The following is a 15735-nucleotide window of genomic DNA, read 5'->3' on the forward strand; positions in this document are numbered from 1 at the left end:
GGGAGGGACAGAGAGAGAGCGGGAATAGGCGCAGGTGGAGGCCAGAGTTCTGCTGCAGAGTAGGGGTAGTCCAAGACCGAGCCTTGTGGAAGGTTGGGGTGCAGCTGGGTCCGGAATCCCAGGCGGCTCCGCTGCACTGCTGGGCTTTGCAATTCAGCGGCTGTTGGCATTGTCCCCCCTTACTTTCTAGACCTGGAAGTTTGTTCCAGGCACAGTGCACATCTTTGGAGGGGGAGGGGGCGCTTAGCAGCAGAATCTCCCTCCTCCCGTCCCTCTTTCTGTGCCCCCTCCCCCAATCCATCCAAAGTCCACAGGGTCCGGGTCCTGGGCGAGCTGAGTGTCTGTCTCCCACAGAGCACTCTCGCAAAGTTGATTCGGGCGGTTTCCTGATGGGGGCGGGGAGACCGGAGGCGCGGCGCCGGCGCGCGGTAAGGAGTGGACCGGGAAGCGCCACGGGTGAGGAGTTGCAGCCCTGGCGAGAAAGTTGTGAGAAAACTGTGATCCGGAGACACCTTTCACGTACAAAAACAAACGACTAGGCGGGAAACCGGGGGCTCCAACGGCGGCTGGGGGTGATGGTCGTGGCGTTGGGAAGAGGGAAGGAGGAGCGGGATGCCAGGACGCCACGAAGAGGCTGCAGTAGATGGGCGTGCAGTGTATGGGCAGCGTGTGCCCGGATTCCAGTCCTCCTCTGTCCAGGCTTCGGGTTGGCACCGGCTTTCCCAGACAACAGCAAACCACACCCTCCATAGTTCACTCCTCAGGGAACCCATAACTCCTTAATCCCTCTCTGGCTAGGAACTCGGGACCGCCGCCCCCAGGGGTGCATTTGCCCAGACGTGGCGGACAGATCCTGGTCTAGAGTGCCTTCGCCTGGAAGAGTTACTTTAGTTTTTCGGAGCACTCAAGTCAAACCCTAAATTCCGTTTCGACCACACCTGTTCTGGGTGGGCTTAACCAGGATTTCTCCTGAAGTGGAGTCTGAAGGTGATTGGGCTGGGCGGTCCCATTTTTGCCCCCATTTTTGTGCTTTGGGGGAAGGAGTGCTAGGAAGGCTCATTTCACCCGAGCATGGAAGACAATGATGGTGGGCGTCCCTCCGGAGCTGGCTGGTATTGTGGAATTGGCCTTTGGACCCCACTCGCGATGCGCAGACCAGGCGGAGGCTGAAAGGGGGAAAATGATCGGGGAAGCGCAGTCCCATTGAGCTTGGGCTGGCAGGGAATCCCGCTGTACAGATGGAATACCCTCTTCGGACGAAAGGGGAAGCTGCTACAGCGAATCTGGCTTGCGCTCCGGGGAACCGTGGGGTTTTAGGGCTCTGCCAACGCCCCTTTGCTGACTCCGCCCGCACCGCCCAGCAACCCCGAGGCCCACAGGCAGCCCCCGCCTTGCCGCCGGCGTCACTATGTCATGGAAACCGAAGCCGCGGAGACCCGCAGTGCGACTCGTTGGCGTTCTGCCCTGACCCCTGGGTGCCGGAACCCTAACGCCTTCTCCACACTTTCTTGCACATACACATGTGGGCTCCCGGCTGCCGGCCGGAGGAGCGCAGGGAACTAGTCAGTTCCTGCGCGCCGCCGGCCTCCGCAGGTCTCTCCCAGGCCCCGACGCAGGGCGGGGCAGAGGATGGAGAAGGCGGTTCTGTGACCTAGCGGGCGGGCTCCGCGGGCTCGACTCGGCTTCGCGCTCCTCCTGCGGACCCGGCACTTCCCGGCGGAAGCCGACCGGTACTCGGTAGGATTCTGGCACCCCCGAAAGCGCCAAGAGCCGTGTGGCACCGGGTCCTCACTTCCTCCACCCGGACTCCCAGGCGCCTCCCAGCCTGCTGCGCTGCGTGAGGCCTGAGGGGGAGGGGGCCCATCCAGCCCTGCTGTCCTCACCCTCCTCCCCTCCCCCGCATCTGTCCCGGTTCTCGCCGCCAGCGCTCTCGACCCAACCGCCCCTTTCTGGAATCTATAGTGGCCCCAGTCCCGGGTGGCTCGCCTCCGCCCCTGCCCCAGCTGGGCTCCTTCTCATGCAAAGCAGAGGGGTCACGGTGGAGTGTGGGGCGGTCAGTGGGACCTACCAGACGACAGCTGGACCCAACTGCCGGCCCTTCCCCAACGCAAAGCCTGTCACATCCCTCTGGTGGGCAGGAGGAGGTTGCTCCATCCATTTGGGGAGCAAGAACCTTGGGACCTAGGTGTAGGGGAAAGAAGGCCCCTCTCCACAGAAGGACCAGCGAGGCAGGGGAGTTGAAGGTGAGGACAGGACGGTCGCTCTAGGGCGTCAGGCTCTGTTCTTCCTGGTGTCCAGATGGCTCAGTAAACAGGTCCGCAGGAGCCAACCCTGGCGTCTACAATGGGGGTCGGGAGCGCAACTCAAAGTGCGCCTCTTGGCTCCAGATTCTAGGTTTGGAGTCCAGATTTAACTCCTCCACGGGGACAGCACATTAGACTAATGGTGGGTTTTGTTTTGTTTTCGTTTCCATTGAGCTTTTGTTTTAAAACATAATCGGTCGCAGGGACATGGAGAGAAAACTGACCAGGCTTTCTAAATTCACCTTCTCCGAAGCCTTTCAGCTCAGCTCTGCATTTAAGCCAGTGTCCGTTCAGCGAAGAGCGCCAACCTTCCCTCCTCACCTTCCAGGCCACACTTATTGTCTGCATCCTCAACTACGCAAGCGCTTTCCTACCCAACGTCCTCCACAGACCCACAGCCACTTACACCGCCCAGGACCTGTACATTCTGGACCAGGATCCGTGGGGATCATTTTCGCTGATAGCTCGGTGACTGCAGAATCCTTTCCACCCTCCTCCCAGTCACCCCCAGATATGGCCCCAGAGGGCCTAGGAGGTGACTTTCACAGTCCAGGTTTCTTTTCTGAGAAGCTCCTTGACGATCAGCACCAGATCTCCCCAGATGCCTTGCAGTTTGGGAAGCCTGAAGGTGCCCCTCTCAAACTTCCATCCCCCTTCCTTCCCCATGAGGTTCCAGAATGATGCTCGGCCCATGGACAGAGCCTGCCCAGTCACCCCCCTGGCCATTTCCCTCCTGTCCCTTCTGCTCCAGGACAGCCCAAGGAGCAGAAAAGAGTGATAAGGCCGTGAAAGGAGGCACCTGGGGCGGAGCCGGCTCTAGGAGGTTACCCCATGCGGAGTACACACTCAGCTACACCCGTTCCGGAAGAGGGAGGAAAGAGCACCCCTGGACTCTGCCGGTCCCAGAGGCCACGCAAACTCCGCCCAGACTCGGTGAGGCCGCGGTAATGCCACTCAGGGAACTGCGTGGATAAAGTCGCTCGGATCTGAGCGCCAGGGTCTCCCGCCTCACCTTCCCCTCTAGATCTCTCCATCTCTCCAGACTCAAATTGCCTTAATCTCACCCATCATTCTCTCATGGAAATGATCTACTCGTGTGCAGTACTTTACAGCTTTTGTCACGGTCTCCCCTGAACCGTATAGCAAGGGGGTAGTCGGGGGTGGAAGAGAAGGGTACTATCTCCACTTCTCCTGCCAAGGAGCCCAAGTTAGGAGGCTTGCCCGAGATCCCTAGGTCAGCGCACTATTTAAGGTGAGAAGTTGGGTGGGGGGCTTGGCACCTTGCTCCAGTGTGCACTTTGCGCCCGGCCATGTTTTCTAAGCAAGGGGGGCTTGGTCTGGTTAAGGGGGAGCAGGGACCGCAGGACTGGGAAAGGGCAGCATCCGGCAGGCCAGGGCGTCACGGTGTGTGCCTGGCCTGGATAAACAACTCGGGCTTCCCACGAGCGCTGGAGGGACCCTGGGCATGGAGCAGGGGCGGGGCGGGGGGGGGGGAGCGGGTGCAGGGGGCAGGTGGAACAGCGAGGTCAAGCGTGGAGATCCCCGTTGCCAGTCAGCTCCGCGCCGCGGAGCAAAGACACGGCGTGGATAATCTCGCGAGGGAAACGCTGAGTTGAAGAACAGAAAAGAGAGATAGAGGCAGAAGTGAGGAGAGAGGGACAGGAAAAGAAAATAAAGGCAGAAACCCAGAGAAAAGACGAGACGGAGTACGGAAAAGCAGGCGGGGATAAAGGAAGGAAAGATCTGTCGGAGAAATGCGGGGAGGAGTGGAGGAAAAGAAACAGAAAAGAGACCCAGCCACGAAGAAGGCCGCGGGGATGGGCGCGGAGCCGAGGGTCCTCCAGGCACGAAGCGGGTGTGCGGTTTTGGGACAGGCGAATGCGTGCGGAGGAAGGAGGCAGCGTATTTGGTGGGAGACTTGCGCCCGTGGAAAAGCGGCTCTGGGCAGGAATCCAACAAATAAATAAAACGTCTAAGACGGCGTGACAACAATGTGTATTTGGGTGCGTGCCCGTGTTCCTCTGTCTGAACACACTCACACCCAGTAAGGAAGACAAACGGGGCTCGTGCCTCACAGTAATTAATCCTCTCACTAATTGACTCTCTCCTCTTACCTAATGGCGGTGGTCACTGCCGATATCTGGAGAGATATCAAGTAGGGGGAGACAGAGAGAGAGCGAACCCCAAAGCTAATGACCTTTGGGACTGGGATTGAGTTTTTTCTGGACTTGGCAGCTCTGAGCCCTGCCCCCACCTCCACTTTTGGGCAGAGTTCCATAGATGTTGCTGCCTTCCTTCCCCTTCCAGGTTTTGGGCAGCATTGATAAAGATCTCCTCAGATTAGGGTCACACACACTGAAGCTCTTCTACCGCCCTCCACCTGGGGAGATTAGTTTCAGAGGCTGAAAGCCACCCCTGTCCCTGGGACATTTCTTACCTCCCTGCAATATCAAAGCTCCCCTCCCTTGTTGTTCCCTCAGGGGCCCAGACCTTGCACCCCCTTCCTTCAGGCAGTACTAACTCTTCCAAGGACCTCAGCGGTGTCCTGCAGTCCCCTAGGGCGGGTGGGGTTTTGAATGGGCTGAGAAGCAGCCTGGGGTTGATGGAAGGAGAGCGGTGGGAGGTCAGGGCAACGATGGGGAGAGGCTTCCAGAGACAACCCTCTTCAGACTTGGGTTGAGAGACACAGAGGTGCAGAGGGGCACAGCTGCCACTAGGCAAGAGCGAGGCCTCTAGGGACAAAGGAGGGAAAGGTGGGCTCTATGCACTGTGAGAAGGAGCGCCAAGTGTGTGAGAGGCAGGAAGGTGGTCATGTCTCTGTGACTGTGATGGTGACCATTCTGGTCTCTCTGTTTGAGCATGGGGAAGGCCCCCTATGTTCCCTCATATCACCCTCAGTTTTCAGACTGGGGAGAAGGGCCAGAGGACTGGCCTGGGACTTCATGGTCCCCTTGGTAGCTGAGTTGGCTGGGAGGGGCACAACACGCACAGTCTGTCTGGTAATGCAGCTTTGAGGCTTGGGTTTGGGAGGTGAATGTCAACTGTCACCCCTGTGAGGTGGCAGCTTTGCTCTGTTGGCCTCCTCAGAGGCTAAATAAAGAAATGCTGGGATCTATAAACCAGTCAGCCCAGAGAGAGGAAGGAGGCAGGACGGGCAGCTCCCTAGAAAAAAATCCACTCCCCCTCCCAACCACTAAACACATTTTTAATTGTCCCTTGGGAACATTTGTACATTTGACCAAAGCGAATCTCAAAGCAGTAGCAGCAAAATGAGTCGGAGGGGCTGGTGGTCCAGAGAGAGCTGGGGATCGGAGAGGGGGAGGTGAGGAGAGGTGGCAGGCATGTTTGGGAAGGTGAGAAACTTGGCTCCTTTCTCACCGTCTCTGTCAAGCTTTAGAAAGAAAGTGAGCAGGAGAAATAAAGTTCCAGGGGAAAGAAAGAGAAGGGCATATAAAAGGCAAATCCAGCCCAGAAAGGAAAGAAAGTGAAGAAGAAAGAAAAAGGCGGGGAGGGGGGAGAGACTATAATAAAAGAGGGTGAAGGCGGCCCCAGGAGGCTGGGCCTCGTCCCAAACCATCCGTCTTCATTGTCTCCGTGTATGCAAAGGCAACTCTGGCATAAGGAAAACCCACTATTGGAGCCGAGGCTTTATTTTATATCCTATACATCAGGAGGGAGGCAAAGCTTTATTTTCGCCAAGAGACAGATATTTTATTTCTCTCTTACGGTTTTATGTGTGAGAGATGTCAGGTTGCCACAATGGATGGCTAATGCATAGGCAAGAGGAAGCCGTGTTGGCATGCTGTGTGTCATGGGGTCTTGGGGGGGTGAGCGGGCCTGGGATTTAGGGCTGATGGGACACTCTGGGGGATTTCTGCTAAAACATCTCTCTTCATAAATCCAGAAGCATGGTCAGCTCAACAGGGAGAAGAAGGAGTTTTAGAGAGAAAAGAGTTGGGCTTAGTAATAAACGAACACACAAAGGAACCGCTTACCTTCTAACACGCTCGGGCAACGGGGGGCATGACAGCCCCATGGAAATGCAGAGACCCATGTCCACGCACACAAGTGCCATTCACAGGGAAGTATTTTCCTGACACAAAATCCAATGTCAGTTTCCTTTCCTTCCCTTTCCCCATGTTACATTTTTCCACCCTCCTTCACCAGAAATCTTTTTTAACCTCCTCAGAGCCTTGGGGAAAAGAGCCATTAATTTGCAAATCATCTGATCTGTGAAAGGATCAAGATGCCTGGTTTTCACTGCTAAATCCAATGTCTTGAGTGGACACAGAGGCACACACAAGCCCGTCATGCTGCCAACCCTTGGGAGCGTAGGTGCCACATCTGTAGCCAAGAAGAGACTCCCTCTCCTCCCGGGACCTGCAGCTGAATTAAGCCTTAGATTCTAAACTGCATAATGTTCATATTTTTAAACCTGGAGAGAAGTGGAGAGATGAAGGGGGCAAAAAGAGGGGGAACTTTGTTAATTAATATGTTCCATTCAGGACTTAGACTAATTGTCTTCCCCACTTTCAGCCACCCCCCCCCCCCACCCAAGCCATTTCTTACAGGAGTTGCTTTTATTCATTCTCATGTCCTATTCTTTTCATTTGGATTAATATATACTTGTTTAATATCTACTGTAGAGCAAAAACGTGACCACGCTTTTTCCGTCTTTTCAGAGGGTCAGAAGTAGCACAGGATTCCTAGACAAGGAGCGTGAAGACCTGACTGTCCCTGGCCATTGGGGAAGACATTTAGCCTTTCCGGGTCTCAGTTTTCCCATCTGTAATATGAGGGGATTCAGCTAAATGATTACGGAGGTCCTTTCCAGCTCCGACCTCCTCTGGCCGAATGAGATAATGTGTGAAAACACTTTGTGAACGCTAACACCGGACGAATGCCAGGGATCATTATTACGATTCTAATCAATCCTCTTTTCTCCACATGGATCTTTGCTGTTTAGTGCCAGCAAGCAGGTTAAAGAGGGTGAAAGCGAGAAAGCTTAGCGGAGATGCAAAGCTCTGTGCTGTGGATGGAAAAAAAAAAAAGCCCTACATCTCCAAAAACATTGTGTCTCTGTGTGCCCCCTGGGCCTAGTGGGAAGGGTTGGAGAGGAGGAGGCCTGACTTGGTATGACCCTTTTCGGTGTACGTGGTGGCAGAGAGTGTATTTCTTCAAAAGCATTGTTGGTCTCCAAATGACTGACATGGGAACCTGATGGGAAGGAGATTTGCAATTGTTTTTTTCCAGGAAGAAAGAAAGAGCAAGGTGTAGCTGATTAGCAAGTTAATTATTTCAGTACCCCAAGGGTTCCAGTGTGGTGGTAAGTTGTCCAGCCCTGGTATAATTTCACAGTCCGTGCATTTCCTGGTGAGCACCTGGGGTGCCCGAGTCTGTCTCTTTCTCCTTCCACCTGCCCTGTGTCTTCCTGACGCACCTGGGGAGATGAGCAGGGGCTGGGGAAGTTGACGGTACAGGGTACACATTCGGCTTAAGCTGCGCGTGGGGGCCACCCCCAGCACAGGGTGGAGGAAGCCCAACTGATGCCATCTACCTCCACTGAGTGTTTAATTATCTGGCCCTTTCTTCTTTAAAACAATCTTTTGTTTAATAAATATTAATGAGGCGGGTTATCGGAAAGTGTAGTTGCCATGATGTTATTTCCCCAGCCTTAGCATGGAAAGAAACTGGGTTTGAGGAGTCTTTCCGCCTCTCGCCGCCTCCTACCCCGCCAGCTCTCCCGTGCTCCTGTTCCGCAGCAGCTCCTCCGGTCTCACTTCAAGATTTGATTTCCCCTTGAGGGAGGGTAGGGGAGGAGGGAGGATTGTGTGGTCAAATGGACACTTCCCCTCGGAGAGATAAGTTGGAGACGTGAACATTAGCCTCAAGAATTAACAGCTTCTGCGGCTCTCTGCTCTCGGGGCTGAGAGGGTCAGCCCCCCGCTGCTCCTTCCGAGATGGATGAAGGGAGGGCCCTACAGTTTACTTAAGAGCGGTCCCATCTGCTCAGACTGGCCTTTCATAAGGGGAGGGATTTATGCAGTGTCCTTGTGCACAGACCTGGGATTTGGCTGAAAACCTTGGGCCTCTGAGAATATTACTGAACGCTAAAACGTTCAGCCATGGAGATGATTCATGATTTTGTCTGCATGGACAGGGTGTGTGTGTGTGTGTGTGTGTGTGTGTGTGTGTGTTTGTTGGGGTTGCACGCACACTGATGGGTGCTTTTCACTGTTCTCACTTTGAATCCAGATGTTAGGAAACTTTTTTTCCTTCTGTATTCACTCAGGAGACAGCCCCTGGCACCAGGCTCTGGAGAGCCCGCTTCCTGACTCCAGCGGTGCGAAGATGATACAATACTTTCGGGTGCTGACATTCAGCTGTCCCCCAAACAGGTTGGCTGATAGCTTTGCTGGTCCTTGGAGAGGGGCCGGGGGCTGTCTAAAACGACAGTTCTGATGACTGCTTCGTTGCTGGTGGCAGAGGATTTGGGGCACAGGGGTGGAGTTAAGTCCAATTGCAGTTTCAACTGGACTTGGCCTCCTTTATTTTACAGTCCTAACGGGTCTCCATAGGAGAAAAAGTAGCGAGAGAAACGTAGAACGCAGGAAAGCAAGCATAGGGAAGAGTTTCTTGTCTCAATCTTGGTACTGCCGTGCCAAAATGAAGCCCAGGGATGGTTAAAAACAGATCCTACGGGCCGGGCACCTTGGCTCAGGCCTGTAATCCCAGCACTTTGGGAGACCAAGATGGGAGGATTGCTTGAGGTTAGGAGTTCGAGACCTGCCTGGCCAGCATAGTGAGACCTCATCTCCAAAAATAAAAACTTAAAAAAAAATTTTTAAAAACCAAACCAAAAATACAGATCCTAGAGAACAGACCTTTGAGGTTCCCTATGGGATCTTGGCCTGACTCTCGGGAGATGAAGAAGTCCTTGGCAAGTTTGAAAAGACCTACAAGTGCCATCTATTCAGGGGACTAAATGTGATTTCACTGCCCAGTGGCGGTTAAGGAAGGAAGCATTTTGCATTTTCAGCTTGTAGGATGGTCATTGGTGGTCCTACCATCTTGCTCATGTTCAAGTTTGGTCTTGTAAATGAAGCCCCCAGCTTCCCACCTCTTAGTTTTTCTTTTCCCTCAGGCCATTCATAATTTAGCTAACATTCTAGTCCATCGGCCAGCACGCACTTTGAAAGGTGAGCTGGCAAGCCTGTAACTGTGTGCAAGGTTGTTCTCATTTAGGCTCCAGGAAGGATATAGTTTCCCCATAAGAAAGAAAAGTGAGTGAGAGGCTGAGGTGGGAGGTCACTTGAGTCCAGGAGGCAAAGGTTGCAGTGAGCTGAGAACCATGCCACTCACTGCATTCCAGCTTGGGTGACAGAGTGAGACCCCATCTCAAAAAAAAAAAAAAAAAAAAAAGAAAGAGAAAGAAAGAAAGAAAGAAAGAAAGAAAAGCAAGTTAAAAGCAAGGAACCATTTCTATGAATCTTTTAATGAAGGATTTACCAATCTGATAAGTACGAAGCTCCTTTTCCTCCTTCTGAATAAGTAAGTATGTCAGTCAACGCTGAGGGTCTGCAGAATCCATAAAAAATGCTTTCTTTGGTCTCTCAGTTTTAACACATGCTGGGGCTTGGGCCTGCCTCTGACAGACTGGGGAGGAGTAGACACATTCCAGAGACCAGGTCTTGGAGTGTTATCTCTTCCCCCACCTCAAATCCTCACCCTCCACTTTATCTGTCTTTAGCACGAATGCAGAGACCTCCTAGGGAAGTGTGAAGGGATGGGTTTTCGTCAGGTTTGGGAAAGGAAGGGGAACAAGAGGAGCCCCAAAGAAAGAGGGGGGTCACTTGGAATTTTTAGATGACACTGTTTTGTTATACTTCTCGTGTGTTGTGTATTATGTCCTACAAATCGCGCATTTGTTACAGTCAGCCAGTGTGTATGTGTATTTGCCAAGTGCTGCTTGGCCAAAACAGTGTTAAATAAAATTGTAAGAAATGCTACCAAGGCCTTGCATGGGTTATTTAATTCTATCAATGATAAACAACGTTAACGTGTAGCATCTCGGTCGGCACAATATCGTGTTTCATTTATATATGCTGAGATATATTTAGGCATGAAAGATACAGTTTTCCAACACATATATTTCCCAGTGATTACTTAGGGGAAGTGTGATAGAAACAGCAGAAACCTTTCTCTCTCACATAAACCTGCACCCTGCAAACACAGACTGCCAGTCACGCTTAGTCACATGGCCAGCCAGCCATGTACATATTTTCATATACATGCCTTCACAGGTAAATGTAAATGTAGATTTTAGAAACGTAGATTCAAATTTCCGTACTGGCACACGATTCTAGATACATGTAGCAGCACACACAGGCAGCTTTTCAAAGTCTTTGTTACATTTACACATTTTCTCACACACTTACCTACCCTGCTGCATAGACTGATGCTAACACCAACATGCATATCATCCCACGTGTGGATATGTATGTGTACACATGTTGGTACTCTCACTGCCAAGTGCTGATGTGCCCAGAAGGATGTGTGCCCACATGCAGGACACAGTTCCGCCCAGTCTCCTCCTGAAATGTGCATCTATGTGCATGTGCACATTTGCGCACACACATACACACTCCTCCACCCCTGCTCTGGGGAGTACACTAACATTCACTGACACACTCCATATGGCCATGGAGCAGCAGCTGCCCTATTACTCTCGGAGGCTCCAGGCCTGGTGGACAGTTTTTGACCTGGGAACTGTGTGTTTGCCCTATGAACCCTGAGGCCTTCAGGATAGGAAGCCTGGAGGATCAGGGTCAAGATGCCAGCCTGTCCAGCCTCTGATGAAAATAATATGAAAACGTAGGAGTGGGAGAGGGGGTTGGGTAGCTGGTCTCTGCAGACAGATGCCTCCAAAAGAGGATCAAGCTTTTATTTGCTCATTTGACAAACATGTCAGAGAGGTATATAGGAGTCAGGATGCCTAATCAGCTTCTCTGATTCTGACTCTGCTGCCAGTTAGCTGTGTGGATCTAGGCAACCTGCTCTCTAGGCCTCAGTTTCCACATCTGTAAAGAACGGGCCTGGGGCTGGACATGGTGGCTCACGCCTGTAATCCAAGCGCTTAGGGAAGCCGAGGTGGGTGGATCATCTGAGGTCAGGAGTTTGAAACCAGCCTGGCCAACATGGCGAAACCCCGTCTCTACTAAAAATACAAACATTAGCCAGGTGTGGTGGCAGGCACCTGTAATCCCAGCTACTGGGAGGCTGAGGCAGGAGAATCACTTGAACTCGGAGGGTGGAGGTTGCAGTGAGCCAAGATCGCACCACTTCACTCTGTCTCCAAAAAAAAAAAAAAAAAAAAAAAAAAAAGAATGGGCCTGGATGGGCAGTTCTCAACCTTGGATGCACAGAGGAATCATCCGGGGAGCTTTCAAAAAATACAGATGTCTGGGCTCCACCCCAGACCAGTTAGATCAGCATCTCTGGGAGGTGAGTCCCTTGCATCTTTTTTTTTTTTTTTTTTTCCAAAGCTCCCCAGGTGATTCTATGTTCAACCAAGGTTGAAACCCAGTGGCTGAGATGGTCTCCAAGGCTCTTCTAGACCAAAAGCTCTATGCCATGGAGGACTTTCCATACAAAAAGCACTGTGCTGGGTACCAGGGCACCCTGCTGAAACATCTACATTTACTTGTATAAGGTCAAAAAGTTATTAAAAATTATTCTTCTTTCAGTTTAGGCAAAGAATAATTTCAAACAAAGTGTATTTATAATGGAAATACTCATACTTGCATTTCCAGCTCTCTTTTTGTGTCTTTGTTTCCTTTCCAATTTATCTCTCTCTGACTCACTCATCAAACATTAATTATATGCCACATATACAAATACTATACATGGGGATCTGGTAAATGTGATAGATACCTTTGCTACCCACACATATTTCCCGGCTAGCTCCTCACCCAACCTGTTGGATGGCATAATATTTTTAGCAGGGTAAATGATAAGGCACAGGCTCCAGGAGGAAAGTTTTCTCCCCCCGCCCCCCAAGCCCAGCTGTGAGTCAGAGAACAGCAGCCCCCAGGCCCGTGCCCCAGTTCTGGAGGCTGGCATGGTGCTGAGGAACGCATTGAGCTGCGTGTCCTAGAAAGCTGCTCTCAGACCTGGGCCTTTGGGAATCCCACATTAATATTCTCCACTAACAGTTCCCCAGGCAGGGCCAGTCCCCCTTGAAAACAAACCTGCTCCGTGAGCACACCTGCTGGAGAAGACTGCCTCTCATCCACAGTAGCGTGCAGAAGGCAAAGCTGAGACAAGACAGCCTGAGCTGCCGCCTGTGGGCCCCTTCTGTGTTGGAGGATGTTTAGGAGAGTATGGGGGAGGGCTCCTGCCTCTCATCTGCGGTGGGGTGGAGGAGAGGGGTTTCATTCTGCATGGAGGGCCTCCACTTTTCCCTCTGTGTACTAACCCACTCAGGCCTCCGAGAGAAACTCAGACGGGAGGCTGGTTCTCTCTTTCCCTCTCTCCCTTTAGCTACACTGGCCTGCAGAATTTGGGATGAGGTTTCTCTTTAGGAAAGTTGTCCCAATGTGGCCATGGTGGCAGCTCTTCTGTCCAGGCTAGTGCCAGAGTAGGGATCAAGGCTGAGACCCGTGGGTTTGATCTCTAACCCTGTCATTCACTCCTGTTTGCTGCCTGTTTCTTTGTTTATCTCTTTATTTTCCCCCCATCCCTTTCATTTTGTCTTCTCCCCTGATGACATACGGAGTCAAGTCCTGGCCACCAAGGTGGCCTTGAACATAGCGTAGGAGTGGTTGCTGGGCACAGCGGACCTCTCATGCCATGCCCAGTCCCTCTTCTCCCCTCCCCTCTCCTCTTGCACAGAGGATGAGTTTGGTGCTGAGGAGGGAGAGGCAGCAGGGGATCCTCAGATTCTAAACTCTGATCCAGGGCCCAGCTTCCCAGGCTTGAGTCCCTTCCCAGGGCCCACCTCCCCTTGGGCCTGGGGAACGTCACACACCAGGAAGTGATGGATTCCCCAGGCACCTTCAAAGAGCTCTGCATTTGTTTGCAATGCAGACCTTGAATCTTGCTCTGGTCATAAATGTTGTTTATTTTGACTAGGACCTACTGAAAGGGACTGGGGGGTATAGAGGGCAAAGAGAGAATTCTGTAGGGAAGATCATAAAACCATTAGCAAGGCAGGGCTTCTAGAGGTCACAGGATCACAGACATTTTCTGACTGGAAGGAGCATAGGCCATCAGGAAGGTCAGAGATGACCACTTTGTCAGCAAAAGGCCTTCAGGGGCCACACAGGGCTAGGGTGGGGGGTCTTTGGGCCTCTTGTGTGTGGACTGTTTCTAGAAAGTGGACCCAAGGTATGGGGTCATGACCCCCCAGTAACCTTATGCCAGGTCGGGGAGGCCAATCTTGCTGAATCTGATGGATTTGCCCTCCTGGTGGGAAGAACCAGTTGCTTGGCTGTGTAGCAGAGCCTCCTATCCTAGGGAGTGGGCACAGCTCCCGGGTTGAAGATTTTGCTTCCAGCAGCTCCTGGGGAAAAGACTTTGCTCTACTATAATTGATGGAGCAGCTGTGTGTGCCAGGGGCTGTGCCTAATGCTCTTCTAGTACCTTGTCTTATTCACCCTTTGAGACAATGCTTGAAAGAGATGTTTCCATCTCCATTTTGCAGATAAGAAAACTGAAGCTCAGAGAGAAGAGGTGGTTTGTCCAAGGTCACACAGCAAGTTAGTGATAAGGCTGGGAGTAGGCTTTAAGACTTGGGACTCTTTCAACCTAATCTTCTCCACATCTCTCCTCTTCTTCACCATCCACTGTGGTCTGGTCTTCTGCGGCCTGAGAGAACAAATGGGAGTAAGGTTCCCCTCCCTCTAAAGCGTATGTTGGGCTGACAAAAAATTCAGGAACAAACCTCCTGATTTTTTTTATTTTTTATTTTATTTTATTTTATTTTTGAGACAGAGTCTTGCTCTGTCACCCAGGCTAGACTGCAGTGGCATTATCAAGGCTCCAACTCATGGGCCCAACCTATCTTCCCACCTCAGCCTCCCAAGTAGCTGGGACCACAGGCACATGCCACCACACCTGGCTAATTTTTAAATTTTTTTTATAGAGATGTCTCCCTATGTTACCCAGGCTGGTGCTGAACTCCCGGGCTCAATCGATCCTCCTGCCATAGACCCTCAAAGTGCTGGGATTACAGGCGTGAGCCACCGTGCCCAGCCTGCAAACTTCCTTCTTATAGGGGGAACAGCAGAGTCTTCGGCCCCTTCCAGTCCCTGGAAGTCCCTCGCTCTGCCGAGAACATGCTCCCATAAATCCAGTCCGCAGTCAGGCAGCTATCCTAGTTGTCTTTCACTCGCAGTGTGACTCAGAGCAAGTCGCTTCACCATTCTGAGTCACGCCTTCCAGATCCACCTCCAGACTTGGGGGCTCTGTGGAAGGTGAGGTTTGGCGGAGGTGGTGGCGAGCGGAGCCCTCTTGAGCTCTTGTTTGGTGTAATAGCTCAGGGCTGGGCAGAAGGAGATGAGACTTGATTTTGCCCCTAAACCTGACTCAAGTTACATAAAGATTCTTCAAAAGCAGGCGAGGCAGGGCTTGGTAAGATCCCTGCTGAGGCCGTGAGAGGCGGAGAGCCAGGGCAGAGGCAGCTTAAGTAGCAGTTCTTCCCTGATCCCCTGACTGTGTAATCCAGTTGCTCAGAGAATGGAAAATCCCTTTTGCCTCCCCCGGCCCCCTCCCCCACAAAGGCCTCCTAATAGGCCTGCCAGCTTTGGGGTGCTAATCTGCCCAGACATCACTCTGTGAGCAGGTTGCCCAGGGTTCCAATCCCAGCCACCCCACAGTGGGAGATGGGGAAGGCTGCGGGGAGCGGGGGGGCCTTCTCGGGAGTTGAGTGTGGGGGATTGCCTGCTCTCTGGCCTGCCCAAACGATCAGAGAAACAAACAGGCTCTGTGCTGAAAGAAACTTTGGGGATGGAGACAGGGCACAGGATTGGAGGGAGGTGGACAGGAGGGCTGGGTCCCCTGGCAGAGGTGCCTTGGGCGGGACTTATTATGAAACAGTCTCTGTCACTTCATCTACCAAGCTCCTTTCATTTTTATTTAAAGAGGGTCCCCCTCCCCAGCAACTTCACCTCCCCACCCCCTACACTTTCACTCATCCATCCACTGAGCCGCTGACAGCTGCCCTGCGGGTGAACTCCTGATCCTCCCGCAGCTGAGGCTGGAGTGATACTAGAGAGGCTCAGGCCAGATCACTGACCCGCTCCAGCCCTCCACCCTCACTCCCCAACACACTCACTCACTCCCTCCAGATAGGCCCACCTCGGTTCCCCTGAGTTGGTCAGAGGGAGAAGAAAACGAAGGAGGTGACAAAGCAGAAAGAAGGACCGGGAGG

General features: G+C 52.4%; 1 protein-coding gene and 1 long non-coding RNA gene across 2 annotated transcripts in view; both read left to right on the plus strand.

Moving 5' to 3' along the window:
- Positions 1 to 15735, plus strand: part of LOC123569406 (uncharacterized) — a 49272-nt gene that overhangs the window by 1291 nt on the left and 32246 nt on the right. The window lies entirely within an intron of this gene.
- The window catches only part of LOC102123207 (uncharacterized), a 31363-nt gene that overhangs the window by 1172 nt on the left and 14456 nt on the right, over positions 1 to 15735 (plus strand). The window lies entirely within an intron of this gene.

The sequence above is a fragment of the Macaca fascicularis genome, chromosome 16 (genome assembly GCF_037993035.2).
Source record: "Macaca fascicularis isolate 582-1 chromosome 16, T2T-MFA8v1.1".
NCBI lineage: Eukaryota > Metazoa > Chordata > Mammalia > Primates > Cercopithecidae > Macaca > Macaca fascicularis.